Genomic DNA, 18,547 nt, shown 5'->3' on the forward strand with positions numbered 1-18,547 from the left:
TCAATCTGAAAAATCTCTATCCAATCCACACCCTACTCCTTTCCCCTGCCGAGTGAGTCACGCCTACCCCGAAAGGGAAATGGCTTAATGGTGTAATAATAAAAAAAAAACCAAATATTTTGTCCCAAGAACAAAATAATTTTATGCAAATAACTAAAATTTTTCAGTGACAACAGAAACTGTTCAACAACATGTTTTTGGTGCGATAAGTAAATTTTTTTCTCAAGTGCGTCAACCGTTCTACATAATCCACGTTTTGCACGTTGGTTAGAACGTGAGAAGCAGCACTCGATGGAATTATCTCGAGTTTTATCAAGTTGATTCGAGTCATGGAAACGCCCCAATACTCCATGTTATAAAAATACCCATATTGCCACACGTGCCCCTCGATGCCCTTTATATTTATTCGATTACGAGGTTTATTCATTCTAAAGTACCTTTTAGAAGTAACAATGCAATTGAATGTATAGTCTCACCATTCCACCCTCGTCATGCTTCATTTTCGTTGATTTAAGTTACAGGCTTGCACAAGCTGACAATTTCAAATAGTTACCATATTGAAATATTGCTCATTCTTCATTATTTTAATCAAAGTCCTGGTCGAAAAAAAAATGTATTACTTATTTTTTAAAGTCTCATCTTATTTTGTGTCATTTGGTGAAAAAAAAAGTTTACTGAATTTTTTAGATCTAAGCAGAAATGTGTAGGGCTCGGACCTTAAACTATCCCAAAGTGTTCTAAATTCAATAAATTCTTTTATATACAAAATAATCTTAAAAGCTTCACAGAGGTGATGTTAGATTATCATGTGCAAACAACACGAAAGACACAAATTTCATTTTATAAATAAATTCACCCTCAAATTCGCCAAAAGTCGCCCCCATAAGACACTATAACGTGATTTTTCAGTTCTTCCGTGAATTTTATGAAATTTAAATAAAATTTTGAATGAAAATTATATAAAAATATTAACTATACAAGTATTCAAAATAATTTTTGTAAAATAAAAATTTTCCCCGAAAATTGAATTTTCTATCTTGAAAACGTTTTATTTCAAAATATATGTAGTATATATTGTTTATAAATTGAAATAAAAATTAAAAAGGATGTTATTTTTAAGAATCTTTTCTGAATTTTATCAAATCCCGTGCAGAAATTTTGGTGTGGTGAAATTTTCCCGGTCGGGCCCCGATCGGGAAAAATGTGGGCCTGATGGGATAATCTATCTAGCGCTAGACCGTAAATGAAACGCCCTACCCGACCGGGCCCAGCTCCGGGCATCATAAATGGGACCCGATCTGGCCCAGGTATGGCCCCTTTAATTTTTTATTTCTGTAATTAATAAAATTTCAAAAGTTTTTGTATTAATATTCTTTCAACCTTATATTTTACAAAACTTCAAGTTTTCATTATTCTAAATTGTATATCATTATACATTATATCACAAACAATGTTCAAATTTATAGCTATTACATTCATTTGAAATGATTTTTGTTTGACTAATGCACATGGGGCACGTAGAGTGAGATTTGAAAAGTGAGGTTATGTTTCAGAAAAAAAAGCATTTATCTATAATGTTACTAATCCGAAAATTCATACATTTGGTATAAGGTGATATCTGATTTCACAATATCAGCAGCAAAATATAAAATTTTAAAAAGCCGGAAAACATTGTTTTATTCACATAAATAGTAAATGCGCTCAAAAAGACGACGCTTTCTCGAATACATTGCTGGAAATCTGCAGAGGCTAAAAATGAATTGTAATGTTGATTCCGGAGAATTAAAGCTTATCCTTGCCTTCATTGCGCATATAAGAAATCTGACAAACAATTCTGTGATTCCGAACTCGCAATTTATTATTTGCTTTTGGCATTTTAAATTCTATGAAAGAAAAACAATATCACGACGATAAAAGGAAACTTGAAATAATCTTGTCTAACCTAACTCGACCCGACGTGGTTCTGACGCGAGCCACATTATCTGCCTCCTTGAGGCCACATGTGGAAAATCCGATCGGGCCCAGATCGGAACTCGGGAATAAGTTGGGAAATTTCTGCACGGGATATGTAGAAAAGAAGATTTAAAGCGCAAATCATATCACATATTCTACTGTGCAAGTATGGAAAATAATGCACTTAAAATGAACATTTTTCTCCTTTTCACCGTTAATAATTAATAAAAAATTACATTGGCTTTCTTTACAAATTTTATATATATATAGTATACAATAACTATATTAAAATAAAAAGTTTGAAAACAAATTTAATTTAGTATAAATTATTTAGGGTGTAAACTAAAAAGGGTCGAAATTTTTATTTTAAGGGCACCATTTTTCATCATTGTTTATTAAAAATTATTATATAACTTGCGTTTAAAATTTTAATTTCAATCACAGTTATGATATTATTTATCTGAATTTGGATAAAAACGCTGTAAACAATTCAAAACTACAATTATTCGAAGGCAGATAATTTTTATCAAGAGGCGAATAAAAATTATCCGTCGTCGGATAATTGTATTTTTTAATTGTTTGTCCCGTTTTTATTTAACTTCAGATAAATAATATCTCGGAGATTCACTGGGACATTATAAAATTCAGAAAAGGCAATTAAAAATTACCTTATAGTTAGTCGTGTGCAGTGATTTATTCGACTTTTCCATGCGAATTTAAACACCCATGAACAAAATAGTATTTTGGAAATAGAATAATATCTAATTGTACATCAAATCTATCCTGTTTTTGTTTTTGAAAAAGTAAATAATTTCCATTTTAAAAATGTAATACGGGCTATATAAACGTTTTGTTTTGAATCTAATATATGATTTATTGATTCCAATACGTGTACTTTAAGGTAAAATAAATGTTTCTATGTAACAAACAAATGTAACACAAATTTTTGTGTTCCTAAAATGCTAAATACTACTCAGAATAAACACATAATAGAGTTGATAAAATATTGATTCAGCCAAAAATTTACTTAATTTCAAAAGTGTCGGTATTGTTTACAAAATTTGTGTAGTGTAGGTACAAAAATAAAAAAGAGCCAATTCCTATTGTGAGACTATGAGTTGTGCGCACCTGGCGGCATTTCTCCTGAAATATTCGATACAAGTGATAAATTAAAAAACAAATTTTAACGAATTGTGTATGAAGTTATTTAGAAAGTGTGTTTCTTGACTTGAAAAATATGTTTATTTGACATGAATCACTTTATTTCATTTATCAAAGGAAACATATCTCTGGAGCAAATAAACACTTAGGTTAACATATTACTTCATGCGACGTATGAGATATTCTTTTGGAATAACAATAACAAAAGAAATGGCGTCTAAAAAAATGATTTCTTTGAATCAGTGCACAAATTTAGTGCTTTTAAAAAATATGCAGTACAAATAAGTTCACGGTTTTCTTGGCTCAATGAAACTCTTTTGATCATAGATACATTGGGCTATAAATCCAACAATGATTCCTGGATTCCTGCTCATGGTAGCCCAGCTACCCTATTATAACACTTCAAAGGCGATCTTCGACAAAACCAAAAATAAACATTGATAATTCTACAGAGAATACACTTTTTTAAATTGACATTATGAATAAATTCCAATTAACTTTTGAAATTATGTGAACTTTATATCCCAATAGATACAGAAATATAGAAATAAAGTTGGATATGATTTTGTATAAGAACTGTACGTTACCTCGACATTTTACAGTTGCGAATTTTAATAGACCTCCATAATAAATTATATTAATTTCGGAGAGCTTCAAATAATAATTATGCCAATTTTGACTCTTTTATGTCATTTTTGCTGTAAAGCTGTGTCAAGTTAAAAAGACTGGTTAAAAATTTCTGCCTAATTATGTAAAAATAATTAATTTTTCGTCAATTTTATACAAAATATATTTATTGTTGAGTGAAGAATGCTTTTGTGTCGAACGTTTAATAATAAAAGAAATTAATTTTGAGAAAAACGACTATTAATTAAAAGGAGTTTTCCGTTCATAAATTCAAATCCTTCTATCATGAAAATTATTAACTTTATTGAGAGATAGCGTCCATTGTGAGCAGTTTCTGTTTCAACTCACATTTTTTATTCTACCAAAATGTTTTCCAGATAAAACAATATTACTTAGGATAGAAAAAAGAATCATTTCTGTCCATTATTTTACCTTTCACAGTTTTTTAAATAAAAATATTGTTCTCGTCAGATAAGTTAGGAGAATTTTATTTTCTCTTTTTTTCCTCTGCAAATATGCAAAAGAAACTTTTTCTAAATATTGGACGGTAATGTAATCATTGGTTGCATAAATGCCAAAGGGGTATCACGCAGATTCGGGATCAGGAGATCATTCTGAAAAAGAATCATGACCAATATTGTATGTAACTTGCGAATCCGACGCAAGTGGATATGGCGTTCCGACTATTACTATTATTTATATGTTGAAAAATTACAAATTTTCTGTGGGTACAATAATTATTGTGAACTTTTTATTTGTACAGTTTTCAATGCCAAATAATAATAGAAAATCACATTTTGGGAAAAAATAATAAGTTCAAATTTTTTGAAATGTCAATAAAAAAATTACATTTTTTGGATGAGATGAATGGAAAGCCCGTTTCAAATTGAAAAAAAAATTATTCTATATAATCTCCTCTCATTTCGTTTATATGGACGACCCCTGCGATAAGTGAATTTAGTTAAATAATTCTTATTTTCAGTGTTTTTTTTTAAATAAATATTATGGAGGCAAAAGAGATTCTTTCTTTCCTGCAGACAAAAAAGTTTTAAGAAAAGGCAATCTTCTGAAACTTAGCGTATCTCCTTACGTCGAGTCGCACATAACAAGAATAACTTGCGCGGAGCAAACAGCGGAAATGAACTGAATAGTTGAAGGCATTGGAGAATTTAAAAGCTCCAATTTATTTGTCTTCGGTTATTATAATTCATTTTTGAGTAAAACTTTGCAAATTTCAATAAACTCTAGCTTTCAAATTCAATTGAAGAATTGTAAATTTAAAATAATACAAACATAAACTTTATATTTAAGCAGAGTATTAGGAGAATTATTGTAAATTTTCTAATTTAGGTACAAACTTTGAAGTTTGTACAATTTTAGATTAAAAAATAGATTGATATTTTCGAAGATATTTTAAAATATCAAATGAGAAATATGGAATATTTTACAGTTTAAAACGGAAGATTTTTAAACTTTTAAAAATTGTTCAACAATTATAACAGGTTTCAACTTGATATTGTACAGTCCAAATTTGAATCAGTCAAAAATGACTAATTACCAGTTAAGTTTAACTGATTCAAACAGTGTGGATACGACGACTGATAAATCAATAACAAATGACTTTTTGAATCAGTAATTTTGACTGACTAACCCAACAAGTCATTTTGACTTATTTTGTCAGCCATTTTGACTGATTTTAAATATTTGAATAAAATGCTTGATTGTTTTGAATATCTTTACTACTTCTAAATTAAAAAATTGTTAGAGTTCATAATTGACATTTTTTTAATTATTAAGGTTTCAAAGGTAATAATAATACCAAATTCAATCGTTAAAAGTAGCCGAAATTTAATCTATACCTGTATGTAATTTTCGGCTAAAAGTCTAATGTTATGAAACAATATAAAATTATAAATGTCCATTCTTGAATAGAATTTCATATTTAAGTTTCACAAATAAAACAGTTTTAAATTGATATAAAGTAAAACGGAACAGTTTTGTTAGATTTTGAACGGATATGTCCCAAAATGAAATAACCTAATTAAATTTAAGTAATGTTATGAATGTGATAACTTCGAATTTTAATCGTAAAAAATAGTATACAATTTAAATTCAAAATTATTTTCTTGTGAACGCTGTAAGTTAAAAATTGTTCACTTTGAAACGTAGATTGTCGAAACTTTATGGCTTCAATTTTTAAATTGTGTACAATTTTCAATGTTTTATTTTGATGTTTTCAAAGCTTCTATTTTAACTTTGATAAAGTATTAAATGTTTGAGTTTGTAATTATTTTTTAATCTTTTGAATACTCAAGTTTTCCATTATTCTGTATTAAAGGCTTTTTGAAAATTTAATTGACAGTGGGTGATAGTGTAATACCGGTCAAATCGAAGGCCAAATTCATCAAATTTTGTGTTTGAAGTTTGAACTCAACACTATACTGTGTATATAAATGCTCTAAAGCGTAATTTCAAGATAAAATATATGACGTAGTAATAACCATTGATAAGAAATGTTTCATTCAAACAAAAGAATAGGTTTTATTTAAATCGTACAAAATGCATTAAAAATGGTTTCTTCGTTTTAACCAAACAAATATTTTTCTTAGTACATGAAAACTTAAGTCTGTACATATGGATCAAATAATTTCCAACGTTGGATGTTGTAAATAGACCAAAGTTTGTTGTATTACCAGTATTATATTATTGTCTAGTAATTGAAATATTATTAGGAGATACATCCGGGATACTTTAATACCTTAATTAAAGATAATTCGCGGTTCGTAGAAAGTCCAATCCTCTCGAGCTATAAGAAGTTCTCTTTCGATGAGAAAAGGTCTATCTGCATTCTGCATCTACATTCATATTTCTTTTTCTTAGGAAAGAGATTGTCAACGATGTCGCGCCTCGCGGAGCCCTTGAACGATTACAGTTTAGTCGCATACACTACGAAAAATGTTTGTTTGAATCAAACAAATATTTGTTTAAATTAAGCAAATATTTGTTTGACCCTATATCAAAGAAAGAATTTGTTTGATCCAAACAAACATTTTTCTGAGTGTAATTTATTGCGGTTATTACATTTAATACGAGTGCAACTTGTTCAGCATAATTCATTCATGTGCTCGTTTATTAACTATTGTATTAAACCACAGATGTGGTTCGTGTTTCGTCTTTAAAGGAGGATATTTTTTCATAATAGTGAGAGAAAGTCTGATGAACAATTAAATATATGTAACATTTTATTCAAACAAATTGCGGCAATCGTGCTGATTTAAAAGGATACTCAAATATTTCAAAAGTTGTTTCATATATTTAGTTGAAATATATTCAATGATATTTAAATTAAGTTCCTCAATACAAATTTGCGATTAAAATATTCTCAATTTTTTATTCAGGTTTTTTCTGCTTGTTGTTAGTTTGGTTTTGCTGGAAAGTTTAAATATTGTTTAGTTTTCATATTGAGTTTCATATTAAAATTAGGATGTGTTTAAGTCAGCGAAAACCTGGAAATCAGAGAAATGTCAGTGATAATAAAATTAAAATTTTTGAATTTTAATTTGATATTGTTTCATGTATTCCGTCTAGAAAAGATTCTATGTTAAAATTTTACCAGACTAAATCTTGTCTGGTCATTGAATATTAATGGCCAGGGTAACTGAACAATTGGTCAGGGAAAAGTTCGGGAACTTTTAAACTGAAGTTTGCGGCCACTCTGATATAATATTCTTATTAATAATTTATTGCCTTGTATTTATATTTCTTTTTTTCTGTTGCTTTCTCCTGATGATTATATATCAAATTAGACATCTTATATTTTATTGAAAATTCAATAGTTTTGTTAAAAAATCATCCTTTTTGTTTGAAAATTGGAATATTTTGTTGAAAATGTATATTTTCGGTTTAAAAGTGTATCTCTTCTGGCAGAAATTCCATCTGTTCTGGTTACGAATGCAACTGTTAGTTTAAAAATAAAATCCTCTTTTGTGGAGAACTTAACTATTTTGTTGAAAAATTCGTCTTGTTTGGTTGTTTTTAACAGTTCTTCATTTAAGATTAAAATCGTTTTTGGTTAAAATATCTACTCTTGCAATATTTGTTGAGAATTCATATTTTTTGTTCGGAATTCAATAGCTTGGTTGAAGATTGAACTATTTTGTTAAAAAATCATTTTTTTTCTTGGACATTTATAATTTTATTTGAAGATTCAACTATTTTGTTAAAATTTCCTCTTTTTTGATTAAGAAACTATATGGTTGAAAATTGACTTTTTGTTAGAAGTTCATATTTTTGAATGGAAAATTCAACCGTTTTACAGAAAATGCGCCTTATCGTGAAAATTTATCAATTAGAATAAACTTGGATGTTTACTGGAAAATCTTTATTTTTTGAAAATTCGTCTTAGTTGAGAATTCATCTTCGGTTGAAAATTAAACTATTTTGTAAAAAATTGGCCTTTTTGGTGAAAAATTAATATGTGGGTGAAAAATGCCACTGTTTTATTGAAAACGTGTCTATTTTGGTGAAAAATTAATGCATTAGGTTGAACATTCGTATTATTTGGCAAGAATTCATTTTGTAGGTTCAAGGTGATAATTTTTTGTTGAAAATTTACTTTTTTATTTATCAACATTTTTTCATGTTTTTGTTGAAAATTTAAATTTTTGGGTTGAAAATTTCTCTGTTTTTGGTTGAAGTACAATCTTTTTAATTTGAAAATTCGATTATTTGGTTTGAAATGCAACTGTTTTTGCTTGATGTTAAATCTTTTTTTTAATGAAAATTTATCTTTGTAGGTTAAACTTTTGGATGAAATAAGTCAAAAAATTTTATGTTAAATTGTTTTATTCTATTTAGAATGCAGATTTTGTATTAAAAATGTTACAAGAATTAAGTTATGGTATTTGAATATTAATGATATGTTTTTCGACGAAAAGGTGCTTATGATGTTTTTTTTTAAAGTGCGTACATTGTGTCTATTGAAAATCACAGAAACGTTTACAATTCAAAGGGATTTTGTTGGCCACTTTCATTATTTGCTCCCGCCCACGAACCAGGAGTGAAAATCAATGGGTTGACCCAGCCGTTGGGACTTTCGAATTACCTCTTTTCTACAGTTTGCGCCACTCGCTATTTCACTCAGTCGACAATAAAGTTTTCACAATTCACTCTTTTGTCTTGAAATAAGCTCTGTTTTATTTTTATCTTTATTTTATGCACTCGATCCTCATCATTAATAAGGGGGCCGAAAGTGAAATTTAAAAGTAAAATGTTAATTATGGGAAGTTGTATATTTCTTTTCTTCGTATTAGTTCCAATGGAAAATCATGTGCAGGTAGAGTCAACAAAACTTTAAAACAATGTTTCGCTTTAACCGTTAAATTTGGCAAAAGTTAGGGGGGAAAAGGGCTCTTTTCTATAATTGCTTTGCAAATTTACGAGAACTATTAGTTATTTAAACAAGTTTAATTAAAAAATTAAGAGTTTAAAGTTTATCCTACGAGTTAATTTTGTTTTCGAAATCAACTAGGAATGTCCATTCGATGACTGTTTTCTATGTTGCTTTGTAAATTTACAAGAACTATTAATTATTGAAAGAATTTCAATTGAAAAATTAAGAGTTTGCTTTTCTTTCGACGAGTAGGCTTCACTTTTTACCATAATTAACTAAAAATATCTTTCCGATGATTTTTCTTTCTGATGCTTTGAAAATCTACAACTATTAATTATTTTAAAAATGTTTATAAAGATATTTATAGTTTGGCTATTTTTCAAGGAAGGGGCATAATTTATTTACGGAATGAACAAAGAATGTCTTTCGATGCTCATTTTCCACGTTACTTTGTAAATTTATAATAATTATCAATCATTCAAACAATTTTCATAAACATATTGAGAGTTGGGGTATTATTCAAATTTTTTTACGAAGTTGACTAAGATTGTCTTTGTGATGCTTCTTTTATAGGTTATTTCTTAAATTTACCAGAATTATTAATTATTAATTATTAATTATTGAAAGAAATTTCATAAAACGTTTAGAATTTGGCTATTTTCTAACGAATAGGGTCAGTTTTTTTTACTAAGGTTTAGTTACAATGCAGCTACATACGAGTTTGCTCGAAGTATTCGCATTCCCTGAACATTTGGTCCGATGAGAGGAAAACTGCAAAAAAACCACCTCCCGAGTTTAGTAGGGTTTTCAAAATTCGAGTACACAACCCGGTCTTTCGTCGTAAATGATACCCATGCGAAGTCGTATATAAATAGAAGTTATTAAAGTAAAAATGATTATCGTGGTATTTTCTTGAACTTAATTTCCAAATAGAATAATTACAAGGAAAGTAGTGGGTCACGCGCGTAAGAGCTTCTAGTTTCGTTTATAACAGATTCGAACTTTGGTAGTTGAATATTAATGGTCAAAGAAAATGAAACATTATTCAAAGAAACTTTAGGGAATTTGAAAAATGAATTTGTCGGCCACCCGCGTATATTATTCTTGTTCGTAAGTTATTGGCAAATACTAGTATTACGGAATTTTCCGTAACATGAGCTCTGCACGAAATGAAAAAGAGGTTTAGTTTTAAAAAGTTTTTAATTTAAAATTAAAATCTTTTAAATTGAAATATCTACTAATATAATAATCCTTAAAAATTCATATTTTTTGGTTAAAAATTGAAGGGTTGGATGCAATAACCACCTTAGCGCTCGAACAAGCGGAGAATTATTGTCCGCGGAGCAAATTTTCAAAATGTCCAAATTTGATTGTCAACAGTCAATACATGTAGAGAATTTTATTGCTTATCTTTTTTGTATTCATATTTTGTAATTCATATTTTGTCTTGTAAATTTTATGTAACATTCATCAGCATATTCTACGACTGTTAAGAGTATTTACGAAGGTTAAAAACATTTCAGGGCCGTGCAGTTAATTTTCAAAAATATCTTCTTCGTAATCTGAGATGCATATATACAAACGAGAAAGTTGTGTGAGGAAGTTTCGAATTTGGACAACTTCTAGTCAGAAAAATCTTGCGTAGGGATCAAAAAAGTTTTTCCAAAAAGTTTTAGATATTTTTTCATCAGGGGAAAAAAGTGAGCGTGATGTGAAAATTATATACGACGTGCTGCGTTCGACTGGGATCGCGAGAACATTGTGCGATGGTTTGTCCCAATGGAAAATTTCAGTGCGCACGCGTCAATTTCGAAAAATAGATTATATTGTAATCTTTTTTTCTTGATGTGGGTCGTGGTTGCAGTGATCGCTTTTTAAATTTTCATTGCATTAAATTGTAAAAGAAATTTGTCGAGGGAGTAGGCTTAAAGGAAAAAATGTTGAACCAATTTTTTTTTTTCAATGTTGAACAAATTTTTTTTTTATATGCATCGCAGATTTCGAAGAAAATATTTTTGAATATTCACTGCACGGCCCTAAAATGTTCTTTTAAACTTCGTAATAACTCCAACGGTCGTAGAATAAGTTGAGGAATGTCACATAAAATTTACAACACAAAATCTTAATTCCCGGTAAAGACATGGCGAGTTGAACGCAAACAAGTATTGTTTTTTTTTCGTGGGACAATTCCGTTTTCCTTGAACAACTAAAAAAGTAAAAAAACTTCGAATTTGGTAGCCATAAAAAAAGATGCGCAATAAAATTCTATACAAGTATTGTCTGTCGACATTTAAATTTGAACAATTTGGAAAATTTGCTCCGCAGACAATAAGTCTCCGCTTGTTCAAGCGCTAATGTTGTTATTACGTTCGGCCCTTCAATTAAATTAAGTAGTTGAGGTTTTGTACCACGTCGTTAAAAAATAATTCTTTTGTAAGTACATCCAATTAATCCAAATTAAACTCTATGGTTGAAAATTTATTTTTTAGTCGAAATTTTAACTATTTTAGTGTAAGAATTATAATTTCAGTCAAAAATGCATCTTTTTGTTTGAAAATTTGACAATATTGGTTGAAGATTGACCTTTTTTAAATTTAGAATTAAACTACTTGAGTAAAAGTTTAACTTCTTGGTAAAAAATGTATTTGTTTCTTGTAGTTCATCTTGTTGTTTAAAAGTTTAACTATTTTATTGAACTTTTTGTTTGTTTGTTTTAAAATAATTTTTTACTGAAAATGTAACTTCACCATTTTTTGTCAAACATTGATCGTACTTGAAAACTCGTCCCTTTGTTATTTCTTGAATGACAAATCTTTGTTTGTTGAAAACTTGCCTTTTTGATTGGATAATTCTACTAATTTGTTAAAAGTTAAACTACTTTGTTAAAAATGCATTTTGTCGTTGTTTAGGATTTATCATTTAAGTTGAAAATTCATTTCTTTTGGTTCCAAATTTGACTACTTTGTCGAAAATTATTTTTTTGTTGACTGAAAATTTAACAATTAGAAATTGTATCTTTTTTGTTTGAGATATAAGCTATTAAATGTTTTGCCATCTTTGTACAGGGAGGAAAATGCATGTTTACCCATAATGTAAAAACCCGCTGTTAATAATGTATCTTATTTGGATAAAAATTTGGCCTTTTGGATTGAAACATCATCTTTTATGGTATAAAAATTAAGTTTATCGACCACTCTGAAATTGCATCTCGATTCTGTAAAGATGTTGCTTCGTACCGGTTTTGAATAAAATTGATTTATTTAAAAGTTCGAATGGCACGGGCTTTTTTATTTCTTTAAAAATTACATGATTTCTTATACAATATTTTGCAATAACAAAGTGAGAACCTTAGATGAATAATTAATACGAGTATTAACCTTTTTCAAATTTGACTTTGGAATTCCCTAAGGGGAGAATGGGGGATAAGCACTTGCAAACAAAATTTTTTGTTTTTTATTGTAAAATATTTTAAAAATATTTAGTCAAATTTTTTAATACAATCAGAGCAGAACTCTTGAAGTTATAGATTTAAAGCCGACCCTCCTCATAGACCGAAGCTGCGTTTGAAAATACCATATAGGAACGTGCCAGAAGACACTAAAAAATACTACAAAGTAATAAATTTTTAATTAGTTTTCACTACACTTTCTACGTTCGTGAAGTGTGCACAGTTTAATGGGAAAAAGTAAGGAGCTGAAATCGTTAAAAAGAATTAATTTTTTTTCTTCACTTTTTCAATGTTTAAAACTTTAAACGAGTTTTTCTCGAAATCACTTTTTAAAAGTCCGTTCCAGCGATTTTACAAAAACTACTGAACTGATCCTTCTCAAACTTGGTAAACTTTTTCTACATTCGAAAATCCTCCTCCCAACGATATTTTTGTTTAAATGTTCTTATATTAACGTTGTTTATCACTTAAAAAGAACGAAATTTTTTGTACAAAATCGCATATTTTTTATCACAAATTTTCTTTGAAAATCCCTAAAAATAATCCTTGGAGGGGGGGGGGGGGGGGGGGGTATATTTTAACTAAATTTTGCAACTTTTGATTTCCGATAAATCTACGTTGAGATATCGCTGGAACCGCAAATCATCTTTTTCAAGAGGCGTACTCGAAATTGCTCTGTCACTGGCTTATTTCGCGATATTTTTCTGCCAAAATATGACTAATTATTTTTTTAATAATACTTTGTAAAATGCAAAACATTTAAATATATTTACTTTAAACAGATCTCTAAAAAAATCATAAGAAAAGCTTTTTTTCCATGCATTATCCCCCATTCCCCCCTTAAAGAGAATAACAATGAAACTTCTACATTTTTTTGGTCATTTATTTTCTATATGTCGTATCTTTTTGTGCATGAAAATAATCTCTTCATTTAGGATTATTACAACTAAAGATAATAAAAATTAAATACAATTTTTGTTGTTTCAGATGTTGGTTTGATAGATTCTCGGAAACAACATGAAGATTAGATTGACAAAAGGTGCGGTCACAAGTAAGTCACACATTTTTTATTTATTTGATTTGAGGTTTGTGACACCAGATACTAGGCACAAAATTCTCAATCATGTTGTTAATTTTAAATCAGTGAAATTAGAATCGTCACTTTTCTGAAATTTAGAAACATGAAGTTCATATTTTGCATGTATTATTAAATGAAAACTGTCTAAAGATTTAAGCGTTTCAAATTGGAACTTCACCAGTTCCAATACCTAAAAATGGATTAGTGAATGCCAAAATCTCGAAAGCGTGAGGAAGAATAACGTGACACAAAACCTAAAATTATATTACGTTGGTTTTATCAAGTTTATTAGATCTAAAACACGTGCCAAATATCCTTAACTTGCTCTAACTCGATGCTCGATATAGGAAATTATTGTATTTTGGAAAAAATAAAAATTTAGTTTAATTGTTTGATGTAGAATACGATTCGAACAAAATGTACAATTGTACATAAATTTGTACAAAATGTTCCTGGTTACTGGACTACTGAGTTTATTTTCCCTCGCATATTGAAGGAAGTTGCATAAAATTGTATACACTTAAATGATAAGGTTCTCTTATATTTACACTGAGAGACCTTTTTTAGAATTAATGAAATAAATGAATTAGACTTATCGTTCCAAAATAGGGAAAACCGAGGTTTTATTATATTTATTCGTATTTTAATACCGAAGTTTATTATTACCATACAAGTATTTAACACTACGAAAAAATGATATTCTTTTTACTGAGTTGTCGAAAAAATAATTTGAATAAAAAGAATAGTGAATATTATAATCTCGAAAACGTATTTTATAAATTGATATTATCAATATGAAGTTGACAGAAATCTGAGATGCATAGCAAACTATGAAATCATTATTCTTGATTTTCCATATATTTTCGTTTGAGAATGCTCCTCGAATATTATTAGTTCCGTTAAAAAAATGTATTTTATAAAAAATCAATTTAATCATTGAAAATCGTAATGGCCTGAGTTTTCAAGCGACGCCCCTTAGCCGAGATTTTTGCTAAATATTCCATAATGTAAGTTAGCCGTTAGGTTTAGTTGTTAGGGAATGCGTTAGTGCTTTATAAGTATGTTAGGTTCGAATCTCGCCGTAGCTGTTCCGATTTTTCATAGCGATTAAGCGTGCGATTATGTATGTAGTAAATAAATTAAGTATATAATAATAAAAATAATAACTGTACGCGTGTTTATATATTTATTTGTATTTCATTTGTGTATTTAGTTTCTCATTCTGAAGGCTAAATCTTTCGTTGAAGTGAGCTATTTTTTTAATATAGTCGTTTAAGATTCTCATATGCTTCGTATGGCAACTTCAAACGATGTTTTCGCTATTTCAAATAAAATGTATGACTATCGTTCTAACTTCACTTGTTAACTTTGGGATAGTGAATTTTAAATTCTCGCAAGTTTTATAAGAGTTAATGCAACATCCTTTCCATTTGTCCCAACAAAAATATTACTTTTGACGGCTGAAAACTGCTATATGAATTTTTGATACGCAAACCCTGTTTTCCCTATTTTGAAATGATATTGTACTAAATTCTCATTCATTTTTATCATTGATTCTTACAAAAAGTCTCTCAGTGTATAATTTCCATAGTAGTATCAAATCTGGTTTTGCTAATTTACTTATGCGAATGTTATTCGAATAAAAACTGACATGTTATTTTCTATATAGAGAATAGTTTTATTCTATTCATAAACAGAGCAGTAAAATGCACGCGTGGAAAACGCGCGTTTACGTCCTTGGATTTTTATTTCCTCACATTCAACATAGATACTTTTTAAATCCATTATTAAACACAATTTTGAATATTAAGAGTTTTCAAATTTTCGAGGCAGTAATTAATGATTTTTATTTGAAAGCGCTTGTAATTAAAAACTATTTATTGTACGAGTTTGAATTGAAAACATTTTTAATTAAACAATTTGAAATCAGTAACTCTCAAAAATTCAATAAACTCGATATTCAATGATTACTGATTAAAATTTCGAAGATGGAAAATTTCAAAATCTTCAAAGTTGAATTATTTCAGTTTAGAATTTTGAAAACTGGATCTTTTAAAATTAAAAGGAATTGAAATTGTATAATTCGTATTAAATGTTCAACATAAAATAATAAAAAAATTTAAACTTTTGAATTGAAATATTTTTCAATTGGAAACAATTCCAATTTTATAACCGGAAATTGAAAACTAAATTATGTGTTTCAAAGTCAAAGTTTCTAAAATTCTAGAATTTAAAATTGTTATTGCCTTAAAAAAAAGATTATTATAACTTAACATTAAAATGGAATTATTCTTAAAAAGCGCTAAAAATTAAATAATTTTAAATAAAAAGAATTAAAAATTAAAACTTATGTGAGGCAAAAATTTAGTTTTCAACGTGAAACTTCAGAACTCTTTTTGGTTTGAAACAAACCATTTTTAACGTTTTAATTTTAAGTAGTTTAATTTTTAACACTAAATTTAGGATGATTATTCATTCTTCAAAACTTGCAGTCGAATATTTTTTAATTTAAAAAGTTTAATTTTTTTAATTTTCAACTAAAAATTAAACATTTTAAAGATAATATATTAAAAATAGACGTTTTTTAATTACAATAGAAATAAACTGGAAATTTTGCAACTATCAAGTCTTGCAATTTAATATTCTACAATTTCGAAGAATTAAAAAACCTGTCAATTATTGAAGTTTAAAATTGAAACCAGAAAATTTGAAACAGTATTTGAATCTAGAATGATTAAATTTAAAACCGTCTATCAAGGCTTTCAATATGAAATGTTACACTTAGGAAGGGTTTAATAGTGAAAAATTGTCTTGAAATTTTTAATATTTGAATTTGAATCTATTATCGATACGGCAAACATTAAATTAAAACTTTTTGAATGATTAATTTTACCTATTAAAAATTATTATACAATAATATCCGTCAAATTCACGATTCAAATCTGAATTTTCATCAATAGGAAAAGCATGCGAAACATTATCGTTACTCTCCTAACAAAAAAAGTTTTTTTAATTGATATTAAAAGAGTTATAATTACCAGCAGAAGATAGTATACGTCAAAATCTTCTGAATTGCGCATTATTTTACGAATAAATAATAAAATTTCGCATTCTTTGGTTAATATCGCAGTTGTCAAATTATATAAAGTTTTTAAATTTTGTTTCGTTAATTTTACATTATTAATAGCTATTAATAATACCTCAAATCTTCTTTTAAAATTATTAATGGATCTCTTGTTTATATACGAAATTATATCTGTTCAAGTAAAGAAAAAACAATAAATAAACCTTTTTCTTGAATTGCGCGTGTACAAAATTTGATTTAACAAATGTTTCATTTAAACAATTTTTTTTTATATTTTAATTTTTAATTTTGAAATTAAAATGTACTGTATATTTGGAAAGAGTTTGAAAAGATGCACTGAAAGAAATGAATTGCTGATACAATCATATTGCGCGTTAAATCAGCCATCGATATGTCTATTCCAGCCAGACAGATTGCTGATCTAACCCGCATTATAACTGTATCAGCAATTCATTTCTTTCAGTGTGGGCTAAACTTAGAAATATATTGGGCTAGTCATTCCCAATTTCGGGACGACGAGACACAGCGAAAAGTTCAACTGTTTTACAATGGCGTATTCAAAACTATAATTATAAATTGGAATTATAGAAATTGTAAAGAATATACAAATGATTAATAAGTATCATGTAACGTAATATGAAGTAACATTCAAAGTGATTAGATAGATTTTTTACTGAAAAATGTGATTTCTGTTTTAAAAAATCACTGTCATTCTCCCGGTTGAAAATTACAGAATTTTTAATATTCTAAACCTTTCAAGTTTAATTATTCTAAAAACATCGAAAATTAGATGCTTTCTAATTGGAAACTTTTTAAATGATTCAATTCAAACTGGAAGCGTTAAAAATAAACTATTCCAAACTTCGTCTAACAGTTAAAGCATTCGCAAATTAGGGTCTTAAGACTAAGTCGCTCAAAATTATTAATTTTTAAATTTTGCATGATGGTTTTTAAATTTCAATAATTTTAATCTCAAACGCAAAACTAATAATTAAAAAATCAAAGCGAGCAACTTTATGTTGAAGACAATTTTATAAGATGACAAACTGACATATATGTATTAATAAACTCTTACATTGACATGACTGAGAATTATGCGTAGATTATTATGTATAATAATAATTATTATTTTTATTCATTTATGTATATAAGGGTATATAATTTTGGTTCGGAACCCACCTTTAGATGTAGGTCCCCCTATGCCTATGATGCACTTGGTTGTAACCCAGTCCGTGGATGGTGGGGTAAAAATCCAGGCTTTGCGAAATATGTCAAATTAGGCATACTGTTATTATCAGATCACTTAATTACATCAAAAAAATGCATCCGTGATTCATGATATATACGAACTCTTAACAAAAGTGCCTTCGACATACTGGCATGTAACCAGCTTAAGCCTGTGACAAAAATGAGTTCCCTCATTTTTAATAACCCAGAGTGGGCAAAAAAATTAAGGATGATCCTATTTCTATAAGATGTCTTTAGGATATCTTCAGGACATTAGACATCTTACAGACGTTGATTGGACTGACATTGGACGTCCTAGGAACGTCTCAAAGACGTTCTTGGGATGTTCATGGTTTTGTACCGACTGGGGACATGTGTATCACGTTTCTTGATTCTTACCTAATCATTATAATGGATTGTAATCCTGGAGTTGCTTTTAGTATCGCAATTTTCAATCCATATCTAATGATTTATTTAAATTCTTTCATTTCACATTGAGAATTTGAAGAAGATATACCGTTTTCGGCATTGGATATTGTCGAGGACACAACTAACGGCTTTATGTGCGATGATAGT

General features: G+C 28.4%; 1 protein-coding gene across 2 annotated transcripts in view; it reads left to right on the forward strand.

The window, feature by feature from the left end:
* LOC117172142 (protein roadkill) overlaps positions 1–18,547 on the forward strand; it is a 179,451-nt gene that overhangs the window by 97,251 nt on the left and 63,653 nt on the right. Inside the window, exon 3 of one of the 2 annotated variants that reach the window (XM_033359945.1) lies at positions 13,569–13,620. The gene's annotated coding sequence lies outside the window, so the exon portion shown is untranslated. Of the gene's footprint in view, positions 1–13,568; positions 13,633–18,547 lie in introns of both variants that reach the window. The other variant, XM_033359944.1, reaches the window with a different exon arrangement.

Source organism: Belonocnema kinseyi, chromosome 4 (assembly GCF_010883055.1).
Source record: "Belonocnema kinseyi isolate 2016_QV_RU_SX_M_011 chromosome 4, B_treatae_v1, whole genome shotgun sequence".
NCBI lineage: Eukaryota > Metazoa > Arthropoda > Insecta > Hymenoptera > Cynipidae > Belonocnema > Belonocnema kinseyi.